This window comes from Lissotriton vulgaris, chromosome 6 (genome assembly GCF_964263255.1).
Source record: "Lissotriton vulgaris chromosome 6, aLisVul1.2, whole genome shotgun sequence".
Classification (NCBI taxonomy): domain Eukaryota; kingdom Metazoa; phylum Chordata; class Amphibia; order Caudata; family Salamandridae; genus Lissotriton; species Lissotriton vulgaris.
This window is the reverse complement of record NC_141694.1, coordinates 323,058,337-323,076,076: the sequence shown is the minus strand read 5'-3', so window position 1 is coordinate 323,076,076 and position 17,740 is coordinate 323,058,337. Positions and strand designations below refer to the sequence as shown.

At 50.6% G+C, this 17,740-nt stretch overlaps 1 non-coding gene across 1 annotated transcript; it reads right to left on the bottom strand.

Annotated features, from left to right (window-relative positions):
• Positions 1–16,710: 16,710 nt before the first annotated feature.
• LOC147707299 (U6 spliceosomal RNA) lies at positions 16,711–16,817 on the bottom strand. Its single transcript, XR_015296921.1, has one exon. It is a non-coding gene; the product is annotated as a U6 spliceosomal RNA (small nuclear RNA).
• Between the last annotated feature and the right edge of the window lie 923 nt (positions 16,818–17,740).

Genomic DNA, 17,740 nt, shown 5'->3' with positions numbered 1-17,740 from the left:
AGGCATTACATCATGACTCCATACTTTTTTGGGGGGGGAAAAACTTTATTGTGCAATACCAATATCATTACAAGTATGGGCCTACAACCACAGTGGCCGGCCGCTAAAACATATAAAGCAATCATAGAACCACACAAAGCAGCGACTGATCCCCTAGAGGTCCAGCAAGATACAGGATACATTTCTCTGCAACACAGGATGGAATCAGGATATAGATATTTTTAATTTTAAGGAACAAAGAGAAAAAACAGAAAAACAAAACTCAAGGCGGAAAGCATTATAGTCAAGGTCGAGCTCCGACGGGGGGGACCCTCGATACAGGGTAGAGAATCAGGAAGACAATAGAGATGACCAGGGGTGGAGGCAGTGAGGAAGTCAGACAATCAGGAAAAGAGGAAATTCTTACAGGAATCTCAGGATCAGGGGGACAGAGAAATGTCCGGATTGTCCTCAAACGGGGGCGTACAGATGTTCCCTCGGTAGGCATTCCATTGACCCCAAATTTTATTCCACGCCCTAGGCTTGCCCCTAGCCAAATATACCGTCTTCCCTCTAAACATACACCAGCCCATATTCTCCTTCCATACTGACATGATGGGGGGCCGTTGGGAACCCCACAGCTGCGCAATATCCCTCTTCGCGATCATGTTCCCAAGGGCCGCCCACTGGGCCTGAGCGACGTTGTAATCATTTGGTTCCCACACATTCAGCACGCATCTCCGAGCCTCAGGCAGCAGAGCGACCCCAGTGACACACTCCATTACCACATGCACACGATTCCAATACGCCGCCACCTCACGGCATTCCCAAATGATATGAAGAAAGGTGGCACTCATTCCACATCCGCGCTTACATAACCCATCCGAGGAAAAACCCATAGCAACCAAACGAGGACCAGTAACATACACCCGATGAAGAATTTTGAGCTGGACGAGACGGAGACGGGCGGGAATGGCGACCTCTTTCGGGGAGGATAGTGCAGACTGCCAGTCTTCGCCATCCAACTCCAACCCACCTCCGGTCCAGGCCTCCCTGAGATGCACGAGGAGATCTGCCCGATTGTTAATTAATTTCTTATAAATCAAGGAGATCGTACCATCGGGCAGATGACCATCAAGTATACGGTCCTCGAGTGGGGAAGACTCGGGAATATTAACATCGGCGGCGAAGACCGACATCAAAGCATGGTGAACCTGCGCATACCTGAAGAACTCTCTATCACTCAATTCATACTCACTCTGAAGCACCGCAAAGGTCTTCACCGCACCTTTCACCCAAAGATCGCCAACTCTACTTATACCAATCATATCCCAGGTCTCAAAACCTATCGTTGTCCAGAGGCATCCCAGTCTTTCAGAAGCATACAAAGGGGTCGCTCGTGTCAATCGATCAGTCCATCCCATGGCCGCATTCGCATCGGTGCACACACGCACCGCAATCTTGGTGGGTCCCGTTAGGTTCCTCCCCGCCGTCCGAGAGTAGAGCGCTCTATTGAAGTTACCGCCGGGCAACTGATGTTTATCCATCTCGAAAGCCGGATTCAGACCGGGTGCATACATTGCGTGGTTGATTGCGGACAACTGGGAGGCCCAATAATACCTCTTGATGTCCGGGAGCGCGATGCCCCCATCATACCAGGGGAGAGTTAGCTTTGCAAGAGCGATGCGTGTGCGGCCGTCCCAAACAAGCCTCCTCTATAAACCTTCCACCTCCCGAAAGTAGCTTGCCGGAATAACGTCAAACGGGTTCTGGAGTGCGTAGAGAAACCGAGGCAGGGACATCATTTTAAAGAGTGCAGCGCGACCAAGTGGCGACAACGGCAATCTACGCCACCGAGCCACGTCCAATTTCAATCGTCGGAGAGGAGGAAGGAGATTGTACTCGTAGCGGGCAGCTGGGTCTAACGATATAAAGACCCCCAAATACTTGAAGCCGGATTGTGTAATTTGAATAGGAAACCTACTTGGTAAAGGGGGAAGGCCGCCCGAGATGACGTGTACACACAATTTAGACCAATTAATGATCAAACCAGAGTTCTTGCCGAACGAAGTGAGAATGTCAAACAGGACGTTAAGGGATTTATGAGGGGAGGTGAGGTACAAGAGGATATCGTCGGCGTACAACGAGACTCGATCTTCAAAATCGGGGGCCCACTGAATGCCCTTTATCGACTGCTCCCATCGGAGCCAGGCTACAAGCGGTTCTAAAGCAAGAGCAAAGAGCAGGGGGGACAGCGGGCACCCCTGCCTAGTACCCCTCCCGAGAGCAAAGGACTGGGACACTCTACCATTGACAACCACCTGAGCCAGAGGTTCCATGTATAAAAGTTTCACCCATCTGACAAATTCCGAACCGAAACCAAATTTCGCCAGGGTGGCCCAGAGATATGGCCATTCTATCGTATCAAAGGCCATCATGGCGTCCAAGGAAGCCAAGATGGCCGGCTCCGAAAGAGACTCCGCCCTAGCGAGAACGCCATGTAAGCGCCGCAAATTGAGAGCAGTGTTCCGGTGCGGAATAAAACCGGATTGATCCGGATGGATCAGGTCACAAATTACTGTGAGTAGACGATTAGCGAGGACCTTGGCGAGAATCTTAGGCTCAGCATTCAGTAGGGAGATAGGCCTGTATGACGTACAACGATCACAAGGCTTGCCCTCCTTGGGAATTACTACAATCGTTGCCAGACGCTGGTCACAAGGGAGGGTGCCAAGATCACGTGACTCCATAAACATATCGCGAAGATATGGTGCGACTTTATCCGGGCGCAGTTTGTACAGCTCAATAGGCAAGCCATTTGGGCCCCTAGCCTTGCCCGAACGGAGGGAACGAATTGCGGTCGCAATCTCGTCTACCGACGACGAAGCCTCCATGCACTCTCGATCCTCCTCAGAAAGGCAGGGCAGCGCAATGTCCCGCAGCAATAAACGGGAGTCATCCTCGTCTCTATCGGACACCGGGGAGTAGACCACACGAAAATAGTCAGCAAAACACTCCACAATCTCGCCAAGGTCAGTCACACTCACACCATCCGAAGTCTGAATCACTGGGACCACACGATATGCTCTTTCCTTCTTATCAAGCCAAGCAATCAATTTACCCGCCTTATCCCCAACATCATACAGTCTACCTTGCTGTTCCCTGTACATAGGCTTGGCAGCATCCGTGACAAGGGATTTATAGTCAAACTGCTTCAAACCAAGGGCGTGGAGTCTATCCTGGGTAACGCCTAATTCTAGGTCAGCCTCCAACTCCAGTATTTCCGCCTCCAGACTCACGACCTCTATTCCTAGCTTTCTTGGTCTCAGCTATTAAAGATAGGGCCTGTCCACAAATAACAGTTTTAAAGGCTACCCACAGGGACACAGAAGACAAACGGACCCCTCGTTCTCCAGAAAATAGTGGTCTAGGGACTTTATCAGACTGTTACGGGTCTTGGGATTGCGCATGCACCAAGGATTGATAGGGGCGATCCGCCCCTCAGCGTGTATCCCCGTATCCATACTAAGCCACAAAGGAGAATGATCCGAAATGCCCCGGGCCAAGTGTCTTTTCTCCCCAACGGAGGAAGACTGGGCAGTCAGCATAAGGATGTAATCAAGCCTGGAGAGACTCCCATGAGCCCGAGAGTGAAAGGTGTATTGACATTGTGTCGGATGCATTAACCTCCAGCAATCCACCAGACCAAAGGTGTCCAAGAACCCACTGAGCCATGATTGGGAATTGGGAAGATCCCTGGGGGGGTGGCGATCCATACCGCCAGAAAGCACAGAATTAAAATCCCCACCCATAAGAAGAAGACTATCAGGGAGCTCCAGCATCACCCGGCCAACATCCGAGAAAGTAGAGGTCTGGAGACCCGGGGGAACGTATACAGTATCCAATGAAAGAGTCTTACCCTCCCATCTACCAGTGAGGGCGGCATAACGCCCTCTGTCGTCAAGGATTACGTTATCAATCTCTAGAGGGAGAGAAGACCGAACCAGAATACCAACCCCTCTGGAACCAGTGGTGAACCCGGAGTGTGCCACCAAGCGATAACCCCACCTATTCATAGCATAACACACATTTCCCACCAAATGCGTCTCCTGCAAGAGTACCACATCAGGAGACAAACGACGCAGATACTGCAGTACAAAAAAACCATGTTTTATGCGATCTCCCAATCCATTGACGTTCCAAGATATCAACCTCAACCCACTACCCCCATCCCCACAAGTGATGCACGAGTCACCCCACAAAGAGCAGGACACTTGAAGCAGAGAAGAAACCAATACGTCACCTTGAGAGAGAAAAACACATACACAAACACCCCATCCCATCCCCCAACCAAAACCCGTTACAACTCCCCCTCCCTGCACCCCTGCAGTAGACTAAGTAGCCACCCCAACATGCAGTGTGCATGTCGCCCTAACATTCCCATTCTACAAAAAGACCCCGGAGGAGGAAAGAGGCCCGTCACCACCCGCCACCCAGATGTGGACGAACAATAAGACATAATATACAAAAGAAATAGCACCCAGCTGAGCAATGTCTGGTGTTCGGAAGTCAGGGGCCGAAAGGTCACTTCTGTGTAGGCTCACCACCCTCGGCACCGCCAGGGTGCTCCGTCCAGTCGTTTCGGTCAGGCAGGGAATCCAACCAGTCACTCACATTGTCCGGTCGATCAAAAAAGAAGGTCCGTTCCTCGTATTCCACACGAAGCCTAGTAGGGAAAAGCATAGCGTACTTTAGTCCTAAGTCCCGGAGACGTCGTTTAACCCCCTGAAAGCCCATCCTTTGTCTCTGAACAAGCTGAGTAAAGTCCGGGTAAAAATTAACAGTGAAGTTTTCAAATTTCACGGGGCCGCTTACTCTCGATGCCTGCAGGATCGCATCACGGTCCCTGAAGTGACATTTTTTTGCGATGATAGGTCTCGGAGGAGCGCCCGGCTTGGGTTTCAGACCCGGAACACAATGGGCATGCTCCACTGCGAAAAACTTGCTCAGTCCAGAAGGGGCAAGATGGTTCAGGACTAGATCTTCAACCAGGAGGTCAACCGAGTGAGTCTCGGGATTTTCTGGAACACCTATGACGTGGATGTTGTTGCGTCGTGCCGTTCTCAAAATCCTCCAGCCGATGGGACATCATGTCATTAGCCGATTTCAAATTGCCAAGTTCGGTCTGAAGTTCCGACACATCGGCCGTGAGGCTGGAAGTCTTCAGATCCAATGACTACACCTTCTCATTGGTCTTGGACAGGTCGGCCCTGATCAGGGTGACATCAATGGCAACCGCGTCAATTTTATGAGCAAGAGCCTCATATTGCTGGCCGATGGTCTCCTTCATGTTGGTGATGGCGCCCATGATGTCCTGCAGGGACAAATCAACAGGAGCGGAGGGGTCTTTTCTGGCGTCCTTCGGGGTATGACTGGAGAGTCCAGGGGATCCTTTGGCTTGAGTGTACCGGTCCATAACATTTGTTTGGACCGGTCCCCCACGAAGAGGCGTCTTAGTCTTCCGCTTCTCGGCTTCACCCCTGGCTGCCATGCTGGAAGATGCGCCCCGGAGGGGCCCGCGAGACCTAGTGAAAATGGCCGCCTGCCGGCAGGGCGCCAAAAAACCACAAAGGCTGGCTCGCGCGGCCAAGACAAACTCACGACTTGACCCAAAAGGCTGTGATGATGAAGTAGCGCTTGCACTAAATGGAGGCTGGACTGGTCCCCGACCAAGCGAAACAGTCTCGCAATCAGACAATGCCAGGACCCAGAAACAAAACCGAAAGTTGAAGTAGGGCTACTGATGAGACCCCACTGCCGTTGTTGTTCAACTTCGTCCCGGATCCACAAGTCGCCAAGTCCCCGGCTCGCCTCAAGGTGGGCCTCAAAAGTTCAAATCGCTGTAATTTTGGTTGCCCAAGTCCGAATTAAATTCTGAAAAGAGTTATGGACTCAGTCGAGGTTCATCTTCGAGAATCCGTTCAAGAATTCAGGATGTTATCAGGATCAGTTGCGAAGAGTGGCGCGGGTCCGGGGAGCCCTGTGCTCACACGACCATCTTGGATGCGCGCTAAGCTCCTCCCCCCATGACTCCATACTTGAACCCAGCCAGCCCACAACAACAGAGGTATAACGTAGCCCACATCAGGACACGTAATGTAATCGAACGGAGATTTGGATTGCTCTAGAGTCGCTTCCGCATCCTGCATAAAACTGGAGGAGCAATGCTGTACCAACCGGAAACATGCTGTAGGATAGTGGCGGCATGTGCTATGTTGCACAATATAGCAACAAGGAGAGGTATCCCCATTGAGGAATCCGATACTGAGGGCAACCAGCCCCCAGCACACCCACGCCTGGCCCATCTTGCGAGTTCAGCGGAGGGGCAAAGAAAACGTACAGACATCATCCAGCATTATTTCTAAGGTATGTAATGATGACACACAACACTTATTTGCATTTGAAGAGAAATATTTATTACCACGTGAAGCGGTAGGGGTGTATAATTGAATATAGCTGGTGTCCATTAGCACATTAACTGCATGCACTGAAGGACATATGAGACACACAAAGGACTTGAAATGCAGTCACAAAGAATGTCTTGGACATGGTTACGTCACCTTGATGAATTCCACCCTTCTGATTATGTTCAGCGTTTCCTCCCTCTCACACCCAAACGTCTTTCACCTGCATCTGCATCTACATTCCCGGATGCAGCGGGAGGTGTTTGTCTATGTCTACTGCTCCTCCTGACAGTAGTGAGTGTCGCAGTGATGCTGCTTAGGCTGGATGCCTCACTACCCTCTTCCCCTGTTACATGGCCGTGCTCACCAGTGCTAGACTGCATCAGTTCAACGGCAGTGGTAATTTGGCCAAGTGCTTTGGACACATCCCCACAACAATGGCCCATATCAATCTGCATTTCCACCGAACGACGTGAAAGCTGTGCTATGCTGTTGCAAATCTTGTTGTTGGACCTGGTATAGCCAGCCATGCAGGTCACAAACTGGTGATGCCTCCTCCTCTGTGTGGTGTGTCCCTCCTGCTTCACACCGCCACCTCCTGCAGTGTGTTGTTTGATTGTTTGCTTCCACAAGTGCAGTAGTTTGTTCCCTCACACTCTCGGCCATGACTGATATGTTTTTGTTCATTTTCGTCATCTGCAGGTTGATGGCTCCCATATGCCTCGCTTGCAGGTGCTGCACCCGCAACATCTGTGACTCCACACCACCCCACTCATTGGGAGTTCCTGCCTCATGTGCCCAGATATGGGTCCTTTCCCTGCGTCTTGTTCCTGGACGGACATGTGCCAGGGGAGTAGTTGTGTGGCTTGCACTTGGACAGCTTGTCCCAGGAGCAGTTTCTGGTTCCTGTTCTGTCCCCATTGGCTGCAGTGGTGTAACTGTGGCCCTGCGTTTTGCTGGTGCCTTGGATTTGGGTGGTGGTGTCACAGGTTTTGACATGGCAGCCTCTTTAATGACCTGTGTGCTGTCTCCACATTCACTGTCATCAGTGTGTACTTCTGCTGCATCTGTGATGTGAAACAGTGCAATGTTATTTCATGTTGTTGCAAAAGTTGAGAAACATTGAAATTCTTTACATTTATGCTTTCACTGTCGTTCATCAATGACTGTACAGCATTTTGGTAGCATTTGGGCTTACAATGTTGGATTGTGACAGTCAATTGGGTTCTACAGCCTACAGGTCCCATAATGCATTAGTGTCTCTATGTAATATGTGGACTGGACTGTTTCTACTGTGATTTTGCTGGTTGATTACAGTTTGGCCACAATCAGTATGTACATTGATATGTTGATTATCATGCATCTTACCTTGTGTGCTACTGGCCGCCCCGGATGTATCCAGCTGCGTTACTCCTACAACTGCTTCAGGCTGGATTGTGCCCTCAATCATGTCCTCAAGGGCTGTGTTGTCTGGGACTGTTGCGCTTCCTCCTCCGGTTCCCTTCGCCTCCTTCAGCCTTTCCGCTATCCGCTCCTTGGCACGGCTACGCAGGTGGTACCATCGTTTCTTTAAGTCATCTATGCTGCGGTGGGTGACCCCCACAGCATTCACTTTGTTTTTGATCCGGTTCCAGATCCTTCTTTTTTCAGCCTCTGGTACTTTAAGGGAGAGCTTCCCAAACAGCTTCTCTTGGTTGTTTGCCACCTCCTCAATGAGGTTCTCAAGTTCACTCTCACTGAACTTGATTTTCCTCTTCCTGGCCACTGCACCCTCCTCTGTAGCTGTTTGGAACATTTTGGCTGTCTCCACCTGTCAGCAAACAACAGTTTGTGTTTTCTGCTCTCTCCCTGATTGTGATGTCATCAGCCTGCTCCCAACGCGACTCTGTAGTTTTCACGATATCGCAATTTGCGATATCGCAAATAGCGGGATCGCAAAATGCGGGAATGGAGGTTTTTCACAATAGCGATTCCTTAACATGGAATCGCTATTGTATTTAGCGATTTTTAGCAAATCTTTAATTTTTCGCTATCCTCATCATGCATAGCTAACAGCGAGTCCTTATTTGCGATTCCTTAATAATCGCTAATAAGGAATCGCTATTTCTTTGCTTGATGCATCTGGCCCTGTATCCAATTAAAATTGGAACATGACAATTTTATTGAAGGAGGAATGAGTGAAGTTGTGATAGGATTCAGAAATTCATATTTACTTCACTTACCAAGGTAGAAGGGCCATTCATTAGGATTTTGCACAAATAAACTGCTTAACTTATGAACAGTGGTGACAGCCTCTTAGGTCATACATGATGTCACATACATCATATGATACCTGATGGCACAAAGGGATTTCATTATTTTCAACACAACTGCTGCAGGTGCCGTAAACTGGAAGCTGTGAAATATTCCTGTGGTGGTGTGGGATATGGTGCTTACTTTGTCGATGATTTAGGTGTGATCTGCCATGGAGACTTTCAAACAGATGGCGGTGGCCTTGGATGATGTGGTGAATTCGATCATTCTGTGTATTAGTACCAATATGAATATTATGTCAAATTTTGAGACATCACACATCTAAATGAGCAGCATCATGATTGTTAGCTGGCCAATAGGCGTTCTTGTGGTGCTTGGTATTGTAATTACCGATTTATTGTTATTTATTAGAGTTTGATGAGCACTAGCATACTTGAGATGGGCCAGTCGAAGGGCAGTATGAGGGCTTCCAGGGTGTTTCTTTTAGAAGAATGGCAAGCAATTGCTCTTGTATCTAGTGGCAGATTTAGCTTGTTCTGAAAGAAGTGTACGTGACCCCCACGATCTGGGCATTCTGTCATGTGTGTTGATTATTTCAATAGTTTTGCCTGGTATAGTAGGTGGAATGTGCATTTTCTGGTAGCAGGTCGTTATGTTTCGGGTTCTCAGATCATGGTTTCATTTCGATATTTGTCAGTGTCAATAATAAATATAAAGATGTCATTACTTTTAAGGAAGTATACATACAAAACTAAGGTAGTATTCAAATAAAACTAAATACATTAACATTCCTCATAAAAAAGGAATAACAAATGTGAGCAAGTCATTTGCAAAGCATAGATTTTAGCCCTTTTAAAAGAAAGGCAAACGACTTAAAAGCAGGAAGCCACAGATGTATAAAGAATGCTCATCAGTAGCAGTGACGCATGCATGTATTAGGGTAGCAAAATTACAATGAAGTAACATATCACAAACCATAAAATACAAATGGAACAGCATGTTAAATGAAGATATCAAGTATATTTCCTCAAGGGCACCCGGTGTTATTGCGCCAGCGATCTAGGCAACACAGAATCAAGGAAAACCATGGCAACAGGCATTTAGGTGTTTTCTCAAGAAAATCCGAGGGGGGGGTTGGTCGGCCAGTCTTTTCCTGTAACAAGTAGATGATGTTGATAAAGGTAGTTTTTACTGGTATTGATTCCACATAGAGCAAAAGAAGGCTTATGGAACTAGCTCCAAAGGTTGCTTGTATGGGATGCAGCCATACTGTTACTTTACTTTTGGCAGTCTTGCTTTGTAAAGGCCTCATTTATGAAAAGTGTCAAATCTATGATTGAAAACCGCAATGCAACAGTTTTCATTGCACCCTCCATGCTTGGATGTATGCACCCTATTTACAGTACGACGTTCCATGCCGTAATGATTAATCAGATACGTCAGGAATCCTGACGTGTCTGGTGGTACAGTAAAGACACATTGCTGGAGTGTGTTGCAAAACCGACGCAACTCCAACAATGTGCCATTACACATGGGATGGGAAGCAGGCATAAGGATTTGATACAGTGAAAAAGTGAAATCTCATAGATTTCACTTCACCACTTCTACAAGCCTTTTTTATGGGGGAACGCCTATTCTGCATACATTATATCTGACGCAGGTATAGTATAGCGCAAGGGTTTACTTTGTAAATATGGTGCAGTGTGGCGAAGTGTTTACACAGCTGCAGCGTCACATAAAACTCACACAATGGCGGTATAAGAACTCCTAAATAAGGCCCTAAGTGTGGCTCAGTACCCATATGTCTCCCTTCAGTGCAGCACTGGCTTCCAATGGCTTGGCAAGCGAAGGGATGGTTTACTGTTTTTAATTGGTTAGCTTTTGGCACTATAAGAAGACAGTGAGGCATGCTTCTCGTGTCTGTCAGTTCTCTTGCAACAGTAGTTTGTTGAACAAGTAGCTAGGCAGAGTGCAGGTTCTCACCAAACTCAGCCAGGAGACAGGATTACGAGTGGTTGGTAAGAGCCACATGGTGAGGCTATGTGCTGTTAAAGAGCCAGGCTACATTTACTACCAGCCATTTTGATTTTGAATGCTCTTTTTTGGCACCTCTGTGTGTCTTTTTGTTCTTGCACGTGCATAAGAACCAAATTAATGTTACTTTTTACATTTCTGCCCTCAGCCAAAAAGGCTGCCAAAATCAAAATTTCCCATGCCCCTGTCTGCAGTTTCTCCACTCCCACTCCTTATCATAGTGGCTCCAGTGTGCAGCCTTCCACAATTCGTTTTCCTTCCACCCTTTACCAAAAGGATCTATTTGTATTACCCCATGCTAGACATTAATAGTTCATCAGCATATAATCTTTCTTTGCATTCTGGTACTGAAAGTTATGGGGGAAAATTCAAAAGGAACTATAAGAATGACAGAGGAACTTACGTATAACAGGACATAACCTATATATTGATCAAATCATAGAGATCCCCCCTATTCACTGATGCTCCCTGCACCTACACACATTGTCAGATTAGATGAAACATGTGCTGGCCAGACCTGACAAAAATGCAATCTGGTTAAGATCAAAGGGGCACATCATCAACAACTAGCGATATTTGTCGCTAAATAAGCTTAGCGAATTTTTTTTTATCGTCGCGCATCACCGGGTTTTATCGCAGAGATAACGTGCTATTAGCAACGTTTATCTCCAATGCAATAAAATATCCGGCGATAGAGGCGAAATGCGTGAATATGGCTGGGAATCCAGCTATATTCAGGCATTTACGTCAATAGGGTCTTAGCCTGAATATCCAACTCCCATTGGATATACAGGTTAAGAAGTGGTCTGAGCAGGCGTTAGTTTTCAGCGATATTCACGCTTAGTGTGATATTTTTAATTGCTACGCCTGCGTTGATAATATGCGATAGCGATGTTAGCGACTGCTTTTAGCCGCTAACAGGTTGGGTACGCCCACTTTCCATATCATTAGCAATAAATATCGCTGACATGCAAAGTGGGCCCCAAACCACTTACTATCACCTAAAAAGCTTGCTAATAGGGCGATGAAATTATCACCACTTTGCGGACGAAAACGGCTGCCAAAGCGGTGATAATTTCATTTCGCCTGCCTTGGTAATATGCCCCAAAGTCCTATTCAGTGTATGACTTCAAAATGGCTCAGACTACTGTTACTATCTCGGATGTGTCTTTTGGTGTTTTTATTTAAAAGGAAATTTCACATTGATGTCCATTGTTCAACGATTATAGAGGATGTATGACGTTACAACGCATACTTTTACCACGCATACCTTTACAACGCGGTATTTACAACGAATACCGTTACAACGCATAGCGCTTAGAGGTGCTGGATAGTGGTAAGTATAATTTTCTATTCCAACTCCAGTCCCCGTGGACACTAGGGAAGGTGTTGGATAGAAAATCAAACTTATTCTCTATCCTAGAGCGCCCCCCAGCGCAATGCGTTGTAATGGTATGCGTGGTAATGCCTGCGTTGTAATGGTAGTGCGTTGTAAAAACTTCGTTGTAAACGTTGCATACCATTATAGAATGCCTGAGTCAAATTTACCTCCCTGCTATGCCAGGATTTGCATGCCCTGCACAGCTTCAAAAGAATATGGTATGGATCTCTTTCATAGGTATTTAAGCAGCATTGTCCTATTACTTACCGGTAATCTTCATTACTCCTGGTCCCGTTGTCTTCGTCCCATTCCTTACAAATTGGAGATGACCATCTCCACAACAGACAAAAAGAAAAGGAGCATGCTGGGATACCCTACCCACTCCCTCCCACTGGGTGTACATAAGCGGTACCAACCCAGCATGCAGCCTGAAAACACCAAGCCAACAACAGGAAGGCCGGCCGCCATGCTTAAGGAATGGGACGAGGACAACAGGAACAGGAGTAATGAAGATTAGCTGGAAGGAATAGGACATTACCCCCAGGTCCCTCCTGTCCTCGTCCCATTCCTTACAAATTGGAGAATACCAAAGCAGAGAATCTGGCCTTCCGGAACCCCACCAACATCAAGGGCACCAGAACGAAAACAGCATCCCACATGAGCAAAAAGGAGCCCACAAGAAGGAGAAAAACACAGGAAGGGGCAACCAAACAACAAGACCACCAACCCAGCGGACAGAACCAAGACCTCAAAAAGCCATCAGGGGACGACTAGAGGAAAAAAACACAAGAACCACTCCCCAGGCAAGCCAGAAGGGGGCCAAACAAGCAGAGCCAAGCCCCGAAGGGAGCAACCAGAGGGGCCAGAACCAAGGCCCCCTCCCCAATGACCAAAGGAAGCCCAGCAGAAGTGGGCGTACCCCAACGGAGAGCGGTGAGAACCCCCAAGGGAGAAGCCCCCGGACCCAGGCACCACCATGCAGCCACTCAACCAGGGACCAAACAGGCCAACCCAGCCCAACAGACAAGGGCAGAGGAGAACAGCCCGCACAGGGTGGGAGGGTCGAAGGCCCAGGAAGGAACAAAGCAGAGGGACCTCAAGACCAACAACAGGACCACCCCAACACACCAGGGGAAGCCACCAGCAAAGCTGCAAAGAGGGCAGGATCGTGCAAGCAAACAAGCACCAACCCAGAGGAGAAGGGGCAGGGAAACCAAGCAAGGCCCCCCCACCTCCTGCCGACAACAGCAGCAGCAGGGAACCCAAAGGCTAGAAACCCACCGAAGGACCAGGCCACAGGACAGGACCGATCAAAGGCCAACCACAGCCGAGACACCGAAGAGCAGCAGCAGCCAAAAGGCCACCCTACCCGGAGAAGAACCCGGAGCACAAGAAGCGCCAGGACCGAGGCAGACCCCAAAGCAGGAGACACAGGGACAAAAAGCCCAGCAACCTGCCAAACAGAGGCCAGGGAGAGCAAAAAAGCCCAACCCAAAACAGACCTGGCAAAAAACCAGGGCACCACCAAGAAAGACAACTGAGGCCCCACACGGAACCAGGGAAACCAAAACCCCAAAACCGGAAAGGAGGAAACCACACCAACCAAGAGCCGCACCAACCGCCAGGAGGAGAAAGGAGGTCAACCACATAACCACGAAGGTAAACTCTCAAAGGCAGAAGGGCAAAACAGGAAAGACCAACAAGGAGGCTCCCAGCCCAACCCCAGGAAGCCAGCCGCAGAACAGGCAGTCCAGGCAGCCAGGAGGCACACCACACGTCACTACCTGGACCCGAAGGAGAGGCAAAAAGAACCCCCAACCAGGAAGGGGCAGAGGGAAAGGCACAGCAACCAACCACAGCCAGGCCACCCAGAGAAAGGAGAAGCAGAAGGAGGAAGCCCAGAGCACACACAACGGACCCAGCGCCACAGCCAGCCGAAGGGAGCGGCACCGGAAAGGACAGAAGACCAGTCCAGGACCACGAAGAAGCCCAAGAGAGCGAGCGGCCACGGGGACCAAACAAGGACCCCAAGCAAACAAGGGCCCCACAGCACAAAGCCCAACACAACCAAGCCAAGAGGCGCACCAGCGACCCAAACGCACAAGCGAATGGGAGGCCAAAACAGGGACCGCAAAGGCAAAACCAACAGAGGCAGAGCCTAGGCCCCAGAGAACACCAGAACAACCCAGGCCCCGAAAGCAAAGGAGAGGAGCCCGATGAAGCCAAAAGCGCACCACTCAACAAGGGAGCGGGAACCGACTCAAACAAGGGGAGAAGGAACACCCCAGCACCAACAAGAGAGCAAGGGCCACAGGCCGAAAACATCCCACGTGGGAGCACAGGGACAACGACAGGCCCCCAAAGCCCCAGACAGGAAGCAAAGCCAACCGCAACCCAAAGCGCAGCGAGAGAGGCGGGAAGCAGAAAAATGACCCACACACCAGGGGAGGCAGACACCCAACTCACACAAGAAGGGAAATGGCACAGCAAACAGGGCAGGGCACAACAGCCGAGCACCCCGAAGAACAAGAAGCCACCCAAGGCAGATGCCAAGGAAGACCAACGAATCCCAGCCACCACCGGAGGGAAACAGAGCTGCAGGCGAGAAGGCGAGAAGGCACCGGAGCTAACATCACAACAAGGTCAAGGCCCACCAGGACAGAGGAAGGGCACAACAGCCCAACTCCCCCCGGAAAACAAGGGGGAGACCCCCAACAGACGTCAGACACCCCAAGAACGGGGCAGGCAAAAGCACCCGAAAGGGAGCAAGAAGCGCCCAACAGCGAAAACCGCAGGCAGGCACCCAGACAGGCACACACCCGGCCCGAACCCACAGAAGGGCAGGAACCAAAGGGAAGAAGGGCCGCAGGCTGCCAACGGAAGACCAAGAAGCTCACGGCACCAGCGACAAGCAGCCAAAGGTGACCAGAGCAGGCAACAGCAACAGGAAAACCCAGGCGCACCCCAAACCAGGCACCCACCAGAGCCGACCAGGGGCAACAGAAGCCTGCAGGACAGGACGGCTGGAGGCCCCGAGGACAGAGCAAAGAGGCCCAAGAAGAAGACAACAAACCCCTGGAGAGACCGCCCAAAGCGAGCCACGGCCCAGCAAGTGGACACCACCTCAGGTAGGAACCAAAGCCAAACAGGCCAAACTCCAGGACAGGCAGCAGGCACAACAGAAACCAAGACCACAGGCCAGCACAGGTAGGAAACCGCCAGGCGGCAGGCACCAAGGGGACAGGCTACAGCAGTCCCACAGGGACCAACCCCCTAGCCCAGATGCCAACCACAAAGAAGCGCTGAGCAAGCGAAAAGCCACAAGGCCAAGGAACACACAACCCCCGGAGGAAGACCTGAAGGACCTTCCCCCACCGGCAGAACAGCGCCAAACAAAGGCCAGCAAGGGAACCACAGTCCAAGACAGGACATCGAAGGTTGGGGAGCCAACGACGCAGCCAGAGCAGGGGGTAGTGGAAGCAGAGAACCAGGCCGGAGATACCAAGGGCCCCGGACCGAGGCAGAAAAACAACCACGAGCAACCAGCCAAGCACAAAGGGCCTGCACGCAGGAACAGGAGCCAGCAAGAGAAGCCCCAGCAGGAACCCACCAACACCCTGGGAGACCAGGGGACGACGGGAACCAACAGGACCGGAAGAAGCAAGAAAACCACAAGGCAAGGGAGGAGACCAGCCAAACCCAGTGCCAGAGCAGAGCGCAAGCAGTGCAAGGAGGAGGCCCCGGGACCAAACCCCGACCTCCCCCAGGGGTCCAGACGCACAGGGAGGAGGCAACCAAAGCAACAGGGAAGACCAGCCAGGCCACAAGTGAACACCCAACCAGGAGGAGGTAAAATGTAAATTGATACTTGTATAGTGCACTACTTACCCGCAAGGGTCTCAAGGCGCTTGTACGAATACCGCTGTGGAACCCATCCTGGCTTTCCCTGTGAGGCGTCCACTCCTGGGCACCCCCAAGGTGTAGGCCAGGCATCCTTAGCGTTGTGGGGGCCGTTGTGGAGATTAAGCAAGCTATTGCCCAAAGTTGCAGAGTGGGACTCCATGATTGGAATAGGCACAGAGGCGAGAATTATCAGGTCCGTGGAATTTTGAGCCCAAGACCCGCCGAGGCGGGGAATTGAACCCTGGTCCCGGGCTAGACCTCTGCATCAGGGTCTGCCGCTCTAATCATTGAGCCACACGCCGCAGCCCCCCCAGCACCAAGCCGATCCAAAGTGCAACAGCAGACCACAAGCAGCACAGAAGGACACACAGCAGTCGGCACGAGGGGAAATGAGGCAATCCGCCCCCCTGCAGACAGCCAACACAGGCAGCGAAATACAAGAGAGTGAAGCACAGACAACTGAAAAAAGAGTATATGACCACAACCACCAGGCCACAGGGACTCAGCAAGGCAAGAGAAGGCCAAGAAACCATGCACAACGGGAAAGGCACACACAGAGAACCCATGAACCTAACATACAGAACAGCAAAGTGCAAGGACACTCCACCCGGAGGCAACATGGCACCGAATAACAGATATTAATTGTTACCCAACTCAATGGTACTCATGTAATCGACCCCTGTTGGATGAAGGGCTGAGAAAATGGAAAGCTACACGAATTTGCGTGTCATCCTCATGCAGGGGCCATGCCAATCACCTCTGTAGCGCACCAATTGCAGAATATGTGGTGCCGAAGCGAGCACTGAACATAGCGCAAAGAGACAGATGAACAGCCATCCGTCTCATCCTTGTCCATACAACGCAGCAGGCAAAAAAAAGTGAGTCCACCAACACCCCTTCCCATGGACAGCGCCCGTACACAAGGGAACCCATGTGAACAAAAACAGAAGCCAGAAGTCGAACCACCGAGGTCAAACACAGGCCCACGATTATGCAGAAAACGGGACCGCTACGCGGTACTCACCAAGGGGGCAGGAAGGGCGCACCACAAGCCCACTGCTCACCAGGGTACCAGTGCCGGGAGGAGCAAGTGGAAGGAGCAGGAAACCAATACACCAGACCCGGCTTCCAAGGGAGAAAGAAAGTCCAGGCTCCCTGCACTGTTGGCATCCAAGAGAAGAGAAAAAAGAAACCGCTATGCGGTACTTACCACAGGGGTAGTCAACACCAACACACAAAGACAGACCCCCAATCAGCAGCCCAGACGCCTTCAAGAACGAGCGCCGAGGCAACATAGGCAAAACCTGGAGCAACGGGCACCCCAAGCGTCCACGCAGCATCCAGGGAGGAGAGCCCAAAACCAACAGCTCCAACCGGCATCCAAGATCACCAGGGACCTCACCAAGACCAACCCGAGGAGTTCCAAACATCAGCAGCAGTGCGTCTCCCTGACCGGCCCACCCACAGGAAGACACGGCCTTCAACCCGGAACAGCCCGGGAGGAGCGGCGCCCCAGCCACAAAGGACCGGCCGCCCCCAACGCGGCTCCCGGCAAGCCCGGCAGGCCAGGAGACTGCGGAACAGGACGTTAAGAAGCCCAGCAGCCCGACGTGCCAACGAGGAGAACTTCAGGGACGCAGAGGACAGCCCAGCAGCCCGACGAGACGTCCCAGAAGCCAGCAGCAGGTAAGAGCAAACTCCACATCCATTCTGTCAGAAGACAGAA